The sequence below is a fragment of the Triticum dicoccoides genome, chromosome 6B, assembly GCF_002162155.2.
Source record: "Triticum dicoccoides isolate Atlit2015 ecotype Zavitan chromosome 6B, WEW_v2.0, whole genome shotgun sequence".
NCBI lineage: Eukaryota > Viridiplantae > Streptophyta > Magnoliopsida > Poales > Poaceae > Triticum > Triticum dicoccoides.
Genome location: NC_041391.1, coordinates 540,091,746 through 540,106,789, shown reverse-complemented (window position 1 = coordinate 540,106,789; position 15,044 = coordinate 540,091,746).

The following is a 15,044-nucleotide window of genomic DNA, read 5'->3' as shown; positions in this document are numbered from 1 at the left end:
CACCTGCCGGAGTATCCAACATGCTCTAAGGCTGTGAGTTGGTGTGACTTCTCCTGAACTATGAATTTTATAGGGTCCATTGAGCCATCCCTCCAGTACGATCCCATACCCTGTAGAGGGTTTTGTTTTTTTGCTATTTGGCTCAGGTGCCTGGTGATAATGCGCCCTTTTGTTTCGGACTGGGATTGTATTCAGGGCCGGATTGTCCCAGAATTTAGTTTCGGTTTTCCGAACGCTTTCTGTCGCACAGTACTTTCGTACTATGGATGTCAAGTCGATGAAGCGTGTAATTTCGTGGCGACTTATGGCGTTGAGGATTCCGATGTCCGTGTAGTTGTTACAGAAGAATGAAATTGCGTCTTTCTCACGCCAGTCCTTTATCCTGTTCATAACTAGGAGGAATCTGGCCCAGTAGTGGTGTACTGTTTCCCCGGGCTCTTGCCGTATTTGGAATAGATCCCTTATATTTGGGTGGGCGGGTGTATTTAAATCCGGAACCTTGCCTGATATAAGACTCAGGGGCCAAGAAATTTTTGAATTCGGAAGCTTGTTTCTTGGACGTTATTCAATGAATCAGGCCTGCTGCCTGACTTTAGGTTCAGGGCTTGGGCAACATCCTTCCCTCCGCGGATGTCCGGCTTGGAGGGGTCGGGAATCCGGACACATCTGGTCCTTAGGATGGGCGAAGATTCGCCGCATTGTTCTTCCACCACTTCAACGTGGTGGGTGACCTGTGGAGAGTCGATCTCTCTCTGATCGGGTTTAAGCCCAATCTGGCCGTAATCTGTAGCAACTCCCAGGGCGTCGATGCGATCCAAGAGCTCATTTAGGGAAGAGAGGTCCATCGGATCTAATTGCTCGGCAAGTTCCGAGCTGATTTGGAGATTGCTTTCGATGGCCCGAGAGGTCATCGTCGGTGCGGCGGCCGAATAGGCGGTCATCAAAATACTGCCTAGCCGGAGAGTTTGGCCGACAGCCAAAGCTCCTTTAGCAACAGTGCCGTCTTTAAAGACGGGGTGCGGCATCCTTCCTGACGGTGACGACACAGAGGAACTCTCAATGAAAGCACCAATGTCGGTGTCAAAACCGGCGGATCTCGGGTAGGGGGTCCCGAACTGTGCGTCTAGGCGGATGGTAACAGGAGACAAGGGACATGATGTTTTTACCCAGGTTCGGGCCCTCTCGATGGAGGTAAAACCCTACTCCTGCTTGATTAATATTGATGATATGGGTAGTACAAGAGTTGATCTACCACGAGATCAGAGAGGCTAAACCCTAGAAGCTAGCCTATGGTATGATTGTTGTTCGTCCTACGGACTAAAACTCTCCGGTTTATATAGACACCGGAGAGGGCTAGGGTTACACAGAGTCGGTTACAATGGGAGGAGATCTTCATATCATATCGCCAAGCTTGCCTTCCACGCCATGGAAAGTCTTATCCGGACACGGGACGAAGTCTTCAATCTTGTATCTTCATAGCCCGGAAGTTCGGCCAAAGGTCATAGTCCGGCCATCCGGACACCCCCTAATCCAGGACTCCCTTAGTGATGCATAGAAAATTTTGAATTCTTGCTATGTTCCCCAACATCAAATTCATGGTTTGCAATGCTATGCTTGGAATTTATGTGAAATATATGATGTTACTTGTTGTTATGAAAACCCTAAGAAACACCTTCCCTACCAATGCGAGTTTAGTGATAATGGAATCATATCTTCGTATGCTAAGGGTGTTTATAATTACTATGATGTTCAACAAATTGAAGAATTTGTTGCTTTTAAGGTTGCTTATGAAATTGCTTGTTTGATTGAAAAGTATGATGCTACTCTTTATAAATCTGAAAATTTTGCCATACTTCAATATTGTTATGATAATTATGCTTCTAATGACTATGTTAAACCATATATTGAGGACTCCTCCGGTGTCCAAGAAGAGACTAATATTTTACAGGAGTCTATGGAAGAAGAAATTGATGAAACTATGAGCTCATTGGATGAAAAAGATGATGAGTAGAGCGAAGAACAAAAGGAGGAAGAGCAGATTAGCGACCCGTGCCCACCTTCTAATGAGAGTAACTCTTCAACTCATACATTTTTAAGTTCCCTTTGTTCTTACCGAAGGATGATTGCTATGATGATTGTTATGATCCCGTTGATTCTTTTGAAATATCCCTTTTTGATGATGCTTGCTATGATTGTGGCCAAGATGCCAATATAAGTTATGCTTATGGAGATGAACTTGCTATAGTTCCTTATGTTAAACATGAAATTGTTGCTATTGCACCCACGCATGATAGTCCTATTATCTTTTTGAATTCTCCCGACTACACTATATTGGAGAAGTTTGTGCTTATTAAGGATTATGTAGATGGGTTGCATTTTACCATGGCACATGGTGATTTTGATAGATATAATATGCTTGTGCTTGCTGCTCCTACTTGCAATTATTATGAGAGAGGAACTATATCTCCACCTCTCTATGTTTCCAATATGATAAAATTGCAAGAAACTGCTTATACTATGCATTGGCCTTTACTTGGTGTGCATGAATTGTTCTTTTATGACATGCTGATGCATAGTAAGAGAGTTAGACTTCATGGTTGCATGATATATGTTACTTTGTGATCACTACTAAATTACAAATCATTGTTAATTAAAATTGGCTTTGATATACCTTGGGATCCGGGTGGATCCATTACTTGAGCACTTCATGCCTAGCTTAATGGCTTTAAAGAAAGCGCTGCCAGGGAGACAACCCGGAAGTTTTAGAGAGTCATTTATTTCTGTTGAGTGCTTTTATATATTTTAAAATACAAAAAAATAAAGAGGGGAACCCAATACTTTTCAAAAAGGAGAGTGAAAGTGAGAAAGACAAGCATTGTTGAAATGGGGGAGCTCCTTGAAATTTGTTCATGCTCACGGAAACTTTGTGAATCTTAATTACAAAAACTTTTCATCAAAAATAATAATCCCCTTGTACAATTCCATTGTATTATAAAAATAATGTGCCAAGGTTTGCCTTTAGGATGTTTAGATTGCTTGTTGGTTTGTGCGGTGTAGGACAGAAACTTTGGCTGTAGTGCGTGATTTTACATTTTTTACTAGAATTTCAAACGGTTCTGATTCTTTTTGCACTGTCTTTATATACAAATTGTTTATTTTTACTAATTTTGGGGTACCAGAAGGATGGTGAATGTTCAGATTGCTACAAACTATTCTATTTTTGACAGATTCTGTTTTTGATGCATAGTTTGCTTGTTTTGACGAAACTTTCAATTTCTATCAGTGGATTAAGCCATGGAAAATTTATATTACAGTGAACACAGTGCAAAAATAAAATATGAATTGGTTTGCAACAGTACTTAGAGTAGTGATTTGCTTTATTATACTAACGGATCTTACTAAGTTTGCTGTTGAAGTTTTGTGTGGATGAAGTGTTCGATGATCGAGAAGGTCTCGATATGAGGAAAAGGAGGAGAGGCAAGAGCTTAAGCTTGGGTATGCCCAAGGCACCCCAAGTAAATATTCAAGGAGACTCAAGCGTCTAGCTTGGGGATGCCCCAGAATGCATCCCCTCTTTCTTTAACAAGTATCGGTTTGCTTTCGAATTCGTTTCATTCATGTGATATGTGCAAATCTTGGAGCGTCTTTTGCATTTAGTTTTCACTTTTCTTTTATGCACCATGCTGGTATGAGATAGTCCATGGTTGATTTATAGAATGCTCATTGCACTTCACTTAAATCTTTTGAGTATGGCTTTATAAAATGCTTCATGTGCTTCACTTATATCATTTGAAGTTTGGATTGCCTGTTTCTCTTAAAATAGAAAACCGCCATTTGTAGAATGCTCTTTTGCTTCACTTATATTTGTTAGAGCATGGTCATATCTTTTGTATGAAGAATTAAACTCTCTTGCTTCACTTATATCTATTTAGAGAGACGACATGAATTGGTCATTCACATGGTTAGTCATAAATTCCTACATAAAACTTGTAGATCACTAAATATGATATGTTTGATTCCTTGCAATAGTTTTGTGATATAGAGATGATAATATGTGGGAGGTTCTAGTAAATGATTGTGTTTAGTAAGGATATTGGTGTTAAGGTTTGTGATTCCCGAAGCATGCACGTATGGTCTCCTAACTATGTAACCAAATTGGCGCGCATTGTATTTTGATTGTTTATCTTTGCGTGAAGGTCGGGGGCGCGAGATGGTTAAATCCTACCAACCTTCCCCCTAGGAGCATGCGTAGTAGTACTTTGCTTTGAGGGCTAATAAACTTTTGCAATAAGTATATGAGTTCTTTATGACTAATGTGAGTTATATGGGTTATACGCACTCTTACCCTTCCATCATTGCTAGCCTCTTCGGTACCGTGCATTGCCCTTTCTCACCTTGAGAGTTGGTGCAAACTTCACCAGTGCATCCAAACCCCGTGATACGATACGCTCTATCACACATAAGCCTCCTTATATCTTCCTCAAAACAGCCACCATACCTACCTATTATGACATTTCCATAGCCATTCCGAGATATATTGCCATGCATCCCCCATCGTCATCATATACATGACTTGAGCATTCATTGTCATATTGCTTCGCATGATCGTAAGATAGCTAGCATGATGTTTTCATGGCTTGTCCGTTTTTTGATGTCATTCCTATGCTAGATCATTGCACATCCCGGTACACCGCCAGAGGCATTCATATAGAGTCATATTTTTGTTCTAGTATCGAGTTGTAATATTGAGTTGTAAGTAAATAAAAGTATGATGATCATCATTATTAGAGCATTGCCCCAGTGAGGGAAGGATGATGGAGATTATGATTCCCCCACAACTCGGGATGAGTCTCCGGACTTTGTGAAAAATAAAAGAGGCCAAAGAAGCCCAAATAAAAAAAGAGGCCAAAGAAGCCCACCAAAAAAAAGAGAAAATAAATTAAAAAAATGAGAGAAAAAGAGAGAAGGGGCAATGTTACTATCCTTTTACCACACTTGTGCTTCAAAATAGCACCATGTTCTTCATATAGAGAGTCTCTTGAGTTATCACTTTCATACACTAGTGGGAATTTTTCATTATAGAACTTGGCTTGTATATTTCGATGATGGGCTTCCTCAAATGCCCGAGGTCTTCATGAGCAAGCAAGTTGGATGCACACCCACTTAGTTTCCAGTTTGAGCTTTCATACACTTATAGCTCTTAGTGCATCCGTTGCATGGCAATCCCTACTCCTCGCATTGACATCAATTGATGGGCATCTCCATAGCCCATTGATTAGCCGCGTCGATGTGAGACTTTCTCCCTTTTTGTCTTCTCCACACAAACTCCACCATCATACTCTATTCCACCTGTAGTGCTATATCCATGGCTTGCACTCATGTATTGCGTGAAGGTTGAAAAAGCTGAAGCGCGTTAAAAAGTATGAACCAATTGCTTGGCTGACACCGGGATAGGCATGAGGGGTACCTTGTGTTAAGACAAGGGAGCATACAAGACTATATGATTTTGTAGGGATAACATTATATAAGCATTGATATTTTGAAAGGCATGATTCTTTGTTGGGATGCCCGAACTATTATTGTTTTTATGTCAAATGATAGACTATTGCTTTGAATCACCCGTGTCTTAATATTCATGCCATGATTAGATATATGATCAAGATTATGCTAGGTAGCATTCCACATCAAAAATTATCTTTTTTATCATTTACCTACTCGAAGACGAGCAGGAATTAAGCTTGGGGATGCTGATACGTCTCCGTCGTATCTATAATTTTTGATTGTTCCATGCCAATATTCTACAACTTTCATATACTTTTGGCAACTTTTTATACTGTTTTTTGGGACTAACATATTGCTCCAGTGCCCAGTGCCAGTTCCTGTTTGTTGCATGTTTTATGTTTCGCAGAAACCCCATATCAAACGGAGCCCAAACGGGATAAAAACAGACGGATAATATTTTTGGAATATTTATAATTTTTGGGAAGAAAAATCAACGTGAGACGGTGCCCGAGGGGTCCACGAGGCAGGGGGCGCGCCCCTGACCCTCGTGGGCACCCTGTAAGGCGGTTGCTGCTCTACTTTTGCCGCAAGAAAGCTAATTTTTGAAAAAATGTGGTGAATTTCAATCCAACCGGAGTTATGGATCTCCGGGAATATAAGAAATAGCGAAAGGGCAGAATCAGGGAACGCAGAAATAGAGAGAGATAGAAAGACAGATCCAATCTTGGAGGGGCTCTTGCCCCTCCCACGCCATGGAGACCATGGACCAGAGGGGCGACCCTTCTCCCATCTAGGGAGAAGGTCAAGGAAGAAGAAGAAGAAGGGGGGTTCTCTCCCCCTCGCTTCCGATGGCGTCGGAACGCCGCCGGGGGCCATCGTCATCACCGGGATCTACACCAACACTGCCGTCATCTTCACCAACATCTCCATCACCTTACCCCATCTATATTCAACGGTCCACTCTCCCGCAACCCGCTTGAAAGAACATGCAGTGCCCCCATGTTTGGTTTTGGTAATTGATGACAATCTCTATGGACTAATGGTTGTCTTGAGTTATATTTGAAGGATCTGTCCATAGGCTTTTCTTGAAGTCCATGTGTTGGTTTCAAGGAGTTTATGAGTTGACCAAGGTGCTATTAAGGAATTATCCAAAGATAGGTCATGTGAGTGTTGAGCTTATTGCAAGCATGTCTTGAAGAAGAAGATTGTGTGATCATTCATGTTTACCTTCAAGACATCATCCAAATGAAGAGAGTTGGAAAGATTCAAGGTTGATCAAGACTAAGTCAAAGAGTGAATCAAGTTGATCAACACACAAAGCATAGAATATGTACCGAGAGGGATCAAGAGATCCCATGGTATGGTAAGCACTGTCAATTACACTTTGTATACTAACCCATGATCTTCGTGAGAGTTCTTTGTGGGGTTAGGTTGTGGTGTGCAAGTTCAAGTGAAGCATCATGAAGAGATCAAATGCTTCAAGCTTGCCGTCCATTGTGGTGACAATGGACTTGTGAAGATGTGCGGAAGAGAGGCTCACCCACAGTGGAGTATGGGGGAGCAATCAACTAGTCTTCATCGAGCCAACGCAATCAAGAAAGGTGGTCCAACTTAAGGGAGTCAAGATCGTCATCATCTAGCTCAAGTGGACCATGTGCAAGGCAAAGGTTTGCCCTTGGTAGGTTTTCTATTTTACCTGTCTCATGGTAGTTGTGGGAGACCGGGTTATAGGATCGTTTGCCGTACTATCAAGGGGGGCTCTCGATGAGTTGCTTGATCGTATCATTCGTAGAGAGCTCAAACCATTGCATCCTTGCATCATCTTTTTGGTTCCTGTTTGGTTCTTCTCCTTGTGAGATTTGGAGCTTATGGTCATTTTTATGACAAGCTCGGGTTCATCGAAAACGGAGTTCACATGCTTCTTCTATGATGTTTTTGATGTTGGAGGGTATGTCGGTTCTTCTCTGTTGGAGGTGTCACTCCTTTGTTTGCTAAGCATACCTCCCCTGCTTTCGCTGTTTTGATGCTACTCGTTGTCTTGTTTCAAACAAGCTTGAGTTTGCTCAATTCGGAGCTCATTTGCAGAAGTTATGGCAGTTCTGGTTTTCTTTGGAGTATTCTTTGTTTTCGCGGTAGTGGCATTAGGATGGCGCCAGCGGTAGTATCGCTGGGCCGGAGCGGCAGTACCGCTTATCGCCACAAGTGGTAGTACCGCTGTCCCACAGCGGTAGTACCGCCCATGGCCATAAGCAGTAGTACGGCTCCGGTTCCGCGCTGGTACCGCCTCGACTCGAGACGTGGTTTTCTCGTGTCGGGTTCAGCGGCAGTAGTAGCGGCAGTAGGAGTGGTAGTACCGCTCGTGAGCAGTACTACCGCCCCAAGGTTCTTGTTTTGTTGCTCCGTTTCCCTGCTTCTTCCGCCCGAGCGGTAGTACCGCTCGTGGAGCGGTAGTACCGCTCGTGTGCGGGCTGAGCACATAACGGTTGGATTTTCCCCCTCCTATAAAAGGGGGTCTTCTTCCCCATTGAACCTTATCCTTTGAGCTCGTGTTCTTCCCCCATTGTTGACCTTCTCCGAGCTTGCTAACTCTCAATCCCTCCATGGATTCTTGCTAGTTTTTGAGGGAAAAGAGAGAGGAGATCTAGATCCATGTTTCCACCAATCACTTTCTCCTCTAAGTGAGGGGAACCCCTTGGATCTAGATCTTGGAGTTCTTCGTGTTCTTCTTTCGTTCTTCCTCTCATTTTCCTCCCTAGCATTAGTTGCTTTGGTGGGATTTGGGAGAGAAGGACTTGGGCACTCCGTGTGCCCTTGACATTGCATTTGGTGCATCGGTTAGAGTTCTCCACGCGATACGTGGAAGTTACTAGTTGAGAAGCTTATTACTCTTGGGTGCTTGGTGCCCTTGAGCTTGTTCCTCTTGGGTGCTTGGGCGCCCTAGATGGTTGGTGTTGTTCGGAGCTCAATCATTGTGGTGTAAAGCTCCGGGCAAGCGTCGGGGTCTCCAATTAGGTTGTGGAGATTGCCCCGAGCAATTTGACGGGTACCGGTGACCTCCCCCAAGGGTTGCCAAAGTGTACGGGTTCGGTGACCGCCCCCAAGGGTCGCCATTTGTACGGGTTCGGTGACCGCCCTCAAGGGTCCCTTAGTGGAATCACGGCATCTTGCATTGTGCGAGGGCGTGAGGAGATTACGGTGGCCCTAGTGGCTTCTTGGGGAGCATTGTGCCTCCACACCGCTCCAAACGAAGATTAGCATCCGCAAGGGTGTGAACTTCGGGATACATCATCGTCTCCGCGTGCCTCGGTTATCTCTTACCCGAGCCCTTTACTTATGCACTTTACTTTGTGACAGCCATATTGTTTCTTGTCATATATCTTGCTATCACCTAAGTAGTTTTTCTTGCTTAGCATAAGTTGTTGGTGCACATAAGTGAGCCTAGTTGTTGTAGGTTTTGTGCTTGACAAATTAACCGCTAGGTTTATTCCGCATTTGTTCAAGCCTCAACCGTAATTATTTTAAAGCGCCTATTCACCCCCCTCTAGGCGACATCAGCGATCTTTCACCGCTGTACCCTCTACTTGAACATGGTGCTTTATGCTTCATATTATTATCCAATCCTGTGTTGCCATCCTATGATGTCTGAGTAGATTTTTGTTGTCCTACTGGTAATTGGTGAATTGCTATGATTGGTTTAATTTGCTTGTGGTTATGTTGCTGTCCTATGGTGCTCTCCGTGTCGCGCAAGCATGAGGGATTCCGTTGTAGGGTGTTGCAAAACATTCATGATTCGCTTCTAGTGGGTTGCTTGAGTGACAGAAGTATAAACCTGAGTAAGGGGGTTGTGGTGTATGGGATAAAGGGGACTTGATGCTTTAATGCTATGGTTGGGTTTTACCTTAATGATCTTTAGTAGTTGCGGATGCTTGCTAGAGTTCCAATCATAAGTGCGTATGATCCAAGAATAGAAATTATGCTAGCTTATGCCTCTCCCACATAAAACTTGCTATCAGTCTAGTAAAGTAGTCAATTGCTTAGGGACAATTTCACAACTCCTACCACCACTTTTCCACACTCGCTATATTTGGTTTATTGCTTCTTTATCTAAACAGCCCCTAGTTCATATTTACGTGCTCTTTATATTCTTGCAAACCTATACAAAGTACTTCTAGTTTCATACTTGTTCTAGGTAAAGCGAACATTAAGCGTGCGTAGAGTTGTATCGGTGGTCGATAGAACTTGAGGGAATATTTGTTCTGCCTTTAGCTCCTCGTTGGGTTCGACACTCTTACTTATCTAAAGAGGCTACAATTGATCCCCTATACTTGTGGGTTATCATGCTCAAGTAATGAATCCACCCGGATCCCAAGGTATATCAGCGCCAATTTTAATTAACAATGATTTGGCATTTAGTAGTGAGCACAAAGTGATGTGTATCATGTAACAACGAAGTCTAACTCCCTTCCTACGCATAGGCATGTCATACAAGAACAATTCATACACATCAAGTAAAGGCCAGTGCATAGTATAAGCAGTTTCTTGCAACTTTATCGTGTTGGAAACATAGAGAGGTGGAGATGTAGTTCCTCTCTCATAATAACTGCAAGTAGGAGCAGCAATCACATGCATATTATATTCATTAAAATCATCACGTGCAACGGCAAAAGGCAACCCATCATTATAATCCTTCATAAGAGCAAACTTCTCTGATATAGTGTACTTGGGAGAATTCAAAAAGATAATAGGACTATCATGTGTGGGTGCAATAGCAACAATTTCATGTTTAACATAAGGAACAATAGCAAGTTCATCTCCATAAGCATAATTCATATTGGCATCTTGGCCACAAGCATAGCAAGCATAATCAAAAAGGGATATTTCAAACAAATCAACGGGATCATAGCAATTATCATAGCATTCATCCTTCGGTAAGAACGAAGGGATGTTAAACAGAAGGTGGGCACGGGTAGCTAATCCGCTCTTCCTCCTTTTGTTCTTCGCTCTCCTCATCATATTTTTCATCAAATGAGCTCACAGTTTCAGCAATTCCTTCTTCCATAGACTTCTGAAAAATATTAGTCTCTTCTTGGACAACGGAGACTTTCTCAATAAACGCATCAATATCATAATTGTATTTATAATTATCATAGAAATATTTAAGTATAGTAAAATTTTCAGGTCTATAAACGGAAGCATCAAAATCTTCAAACTTTTCAAACAAAGATTCAATTTCATAAGCACCCTTAAAAGCAACAAATTCTTCTATTCGTTCCACATCATAGTAATCATATATACCATTAGCATAAGAAGCCAAGGTTTAATTATCATTAAAATCACATGAAAAGGGAAGATGTGGAGTGTTCATTCTAGAGCAAAAAGTATAATCATATCTCAAGCATAATTTCCTAGCATACCAATTCAACATATAAATTTGATCCCATAACAATTTCCCTTTATGAGTCAAGCGATAATCCCTAAAGTATTCACGTTGATCCAACTGTACTCCCATTATCAAGTTGTATGGGGTTTTCTCAGGATTATCAAAGTAGTGCATAATATCTTTCACATAACGATCATCGAGGGTTTTAGGAGGTTCCCCATCTCCATGAGTAGCAAGTCCAACTATTTTTTTTGGTGTTTCGTGTTCCATATCCATAACTAAAGATAGAAAACAACTTAGAACAGTAAATAAAAACTACTTAGTGATAAAGCAAACAAGCACACACAAGAATATTCACCCCACGCTATTGCTCCCCGGCAACGGCGCCAGAAAAAGGTCTTGAAAACCCACAACTATACGGGGTCGTTTGTAGCCTTTTTCGATAAATAAGAGTGTCTAACCCAACGAGGAGCTAAAGGCAGAACAAATATTCCCTCAAGTTCTATCGATCACCTATACAACTCTACACACACTTGACGTTTGCTTTACCGGAAACAAGTATGAAACTATTTTGTAGGTGTGATGCTAGAACTACTTTGCAAGAATAAAACTAGAAGTAATTTTCAAGATAATAAAAGTTAGGTGTTTAGTAAAAGGGTTTGTGTCAACAAGAAAGTTATTTGTCCCTAGGCAATCGATAACAAGTACCGGTAATCATTCTTGTAATTTTATATGAGGGAGAGGCATGATCTAACATACTTTCTCTACCGGTAATCATCAAGGTCGTGAAACCCAACCATAGAATTAAGTATCAAGTCCTATTTACTCCCATACGCCATGACCCACTTATCTGCGTTTAGGCTGCTGTCACCCCCACAACACTAACAATAAGCAAACCATGAACATATTGCAACACCCTATAGCGGACCCCCTCACGTTTGCGCGAGAACGGGGCGCACCGTAGGACAACACCATAAATAAAATATACAATCATACCAACCAAGATCACAATTAACCCATAGGACAAAATGGATCTACTCAAACATCATAGGATAACCATAGATCATTGGGAATTAATATATGGAGTTGAGCACCATGTTTAAGTAGAGATTACAATGGGGAGAAGGGGTGTTACACCACTGCATAGATGGGGAGAGAGTTGGTGATGACGGTAGCAAGATTGTTGATGTAGATTTCCATCACGATCCTTGCCCTGGCGGCACTCCAGCACCACCGGGAGAGAGGGGGAGAGAGTCCCCTCCTTCTTCTTCTTCCTTGGCCTCCCCCTAGATGGGAGGAGAGTCCCCCCTCTGGTCCATGGCCTCCATGGCGGTGGAGGGGCAGGAGCCCCTCCGAGATTGGATCTTCCTCTCTGTTCTCTTCTGTTTCGCGCTTCCCAGATTTGGCCGAAAACCGTTTCTTATATTCCCAGAGATCCATAACTTCGATTGCGCTGATCTTTTTACACGTTTTTTCCTGATATAAGCTTCCTTGCACCCAAAGTACATATCCAACCAACGTACGAGGTGAGCACAACCCACCAGCACGCGCCAGGGGCCTGGGGCGCGCCCTGGTGTATTGTGGTCCATGTGGGCCTCCGTTTACGTTGATTCCAACTCCCAAAAATCACAAATATTCCAAAATAATTCTTCATGGAGTTGCATCACGTTTGGACTTTGTTTGAAATGGATTTTCTGCGATACAAAAACAGGCAACAAACAGGAACTGGCACTGGGCACTGGATAAGTAATTTAGTCCAAATAAATCATATAAAAAGTTGCCAAAAGTATATAAAAGTTGTATAACATTGGCATGAAACAATAAAAAATTATAGATACGACGGAGACGTATCATGGCCTTCCCCCTACCATAATGGCCGGAAGGAAAAAGGGAAGAGGGAAGAAGAGAAGGAAGGGGGGGGGCTGATACGCCCATTTTGCATCATGTTTTCTACTGTTATTTATGATGTTTTATTATATAATAATGCTTTTTGGAGTAATTGTAATGCCTTTTCTCTCATAATATGCAAGGTATACACTAAGGGGGAGAATTCTGGCAGCTGGAAATCTGGACTTGAAAAAGCTACGCCAAGCTACCGATTCTGCACAACTCCAAATGAGCTGAAACTTCCAGAGGATTTTTTATGGATTATTTTTTAAATATTGGAGAAAATAATTACCAGAGGGGGGCCACCAGGTGGGCACAACCTACCTGGGCAAGCCAGGAGGCCCAGGCGTGCCCTGGTGGGTGCTGCCCTCCTCGGCACACCTTCGGTGCCCATCTTCTGGTATATAAGTCATTTTGACCTAGAAAAAATCAGAGGAGGACTTTCGGGACAAAGCGCCGCCCTCTCGAGGCAGAACTTGGGCGGGAGCACTTTTGCCCTCCGGCGGAGCGATTCCGCCAGGGGAACTGCCCTCCCGGATGGGGAAATCATCATCATCATCAGCAACAACTCTCCCACCTTGGGGAGGGCTATGTTCATCAACATCTTCAACAGCACCAACTCCTCTCAAACCCTAGTTCATCTCTTGTGTTCAATCTTTGTACTGGAACTATAGATTGGTGCTTGTGGGTGACTAGTAGTGTTGATTACATCTTGTAGTTGATTACTATATGGTTTATTTGGTGGAAGATTATATGTTCAGGTCCATTATGATATTTAATACCCCTCTGGTATTGAGCATGATTACCATTTGTGATTAGTTACTTTCGTTCTTGAGGTCACGGGAGAAATCATGTTGCAAGTAATCATGTGAACTTGATATGTGTTCGATATTTTGATGATATGTATGTTGTCATTCTCTTAGTGGTGCCATGTGAACATCAACTACATGACACTTCACCATATTTGGGCCTAAGGGAATGCATTGTGGAGTATTTATTAGATGGTGGGTTGCGAGTGACAAAAGCTTAAACCCCAGTTTATGCGCTATTTCGTAAGGGACCGATTGGATCCAAAAGTTTAATGCTATGGTTAGAATTTACTCTTAATACTTTTCTCGTAGTTGCGGATGCTTGCGAGAGGGTTAATCATAAGAAGGAGGTTTGTTCAAGTAAGAACAACACCTAAGCACTGGTCCACCTACATATCAAATTATCAAAGTAGCGAACACAAATTAAGCCAACATGATGAAAGTGACTAGATGAAATTCCTGTGTACCCTCAAGAACACTTTGCTTATCACAAGAGACTGTTTTTGCCTGTCCTTTGCCTCAAAAGGATTCGGCTACCTTTCTGCACTTTTATTACTACTATCATTACTTTCTCATTACAAATTATCTTGCTATCAAACTACTCCGCTACTTTCAAATTTTAGCACTTGCAGACATTACCTTGCTGAAAACAATTGTCATTTCCTTCTGCTCCTCATTGGGTTCAACACTCTTACTTATTGAGAAGTCTACAATTGACCCCATATACTTGTGGGTCATCAAGACTATTTTCTGGCGCCATTGCCAGGGAGTGAAGCGCTCTTGGTAAGTGGAAATTGGTAAGGAAACATTATTACTACGTGCTAAAATTTATTGTCACTTGCAACTATGGAAAACAAACCTTTGAGGGATTTGTTCGGGGTATCTTCACCTCAAAAATGGAACCATAATTAGTTTCCCCTCAACCTACTGCACCTACTGAAAATATTGAATATGAAATTCCTTCGAGTATGTTAGAACAACTGCTAACTAATACTTATGCAGGAGATAGAACCGAACATCCTGATATGCATTTGATATATATGGATGAAATTTGTGGGTTGTTTAAGCTTGCAGGTTTACCGGAAGATGAAGCTAAGAAGAAGGTTTTCCCTTTATCTTTGAAGGGAAAATCATTGACATGGTATAGGCTATGCGATGATATTGGATCTTGGAATTGGAATCAGTTGAAATTGGAATTTCATCAAAAAAATTATCCTATGCATCTACTTCATCGTGATCGGAATTATATATATAATTTTTGGCCTCGTGAAGGAGAAAGTGATAACCCAAAAGTATAGGGGATAAATTGTAGCCTCTTTTGATAAGTAAGAGTGTCGAACCCAACAAGGAGCTAAAGGTAGAACAAATATTCCCTCAAGTTCTATCGACCACCGATACAACTCTACTCATGCTTGATGTTTGCTTTACCTAAAGCAAGTATGAAACTATTTTGCGAGAATAAAACT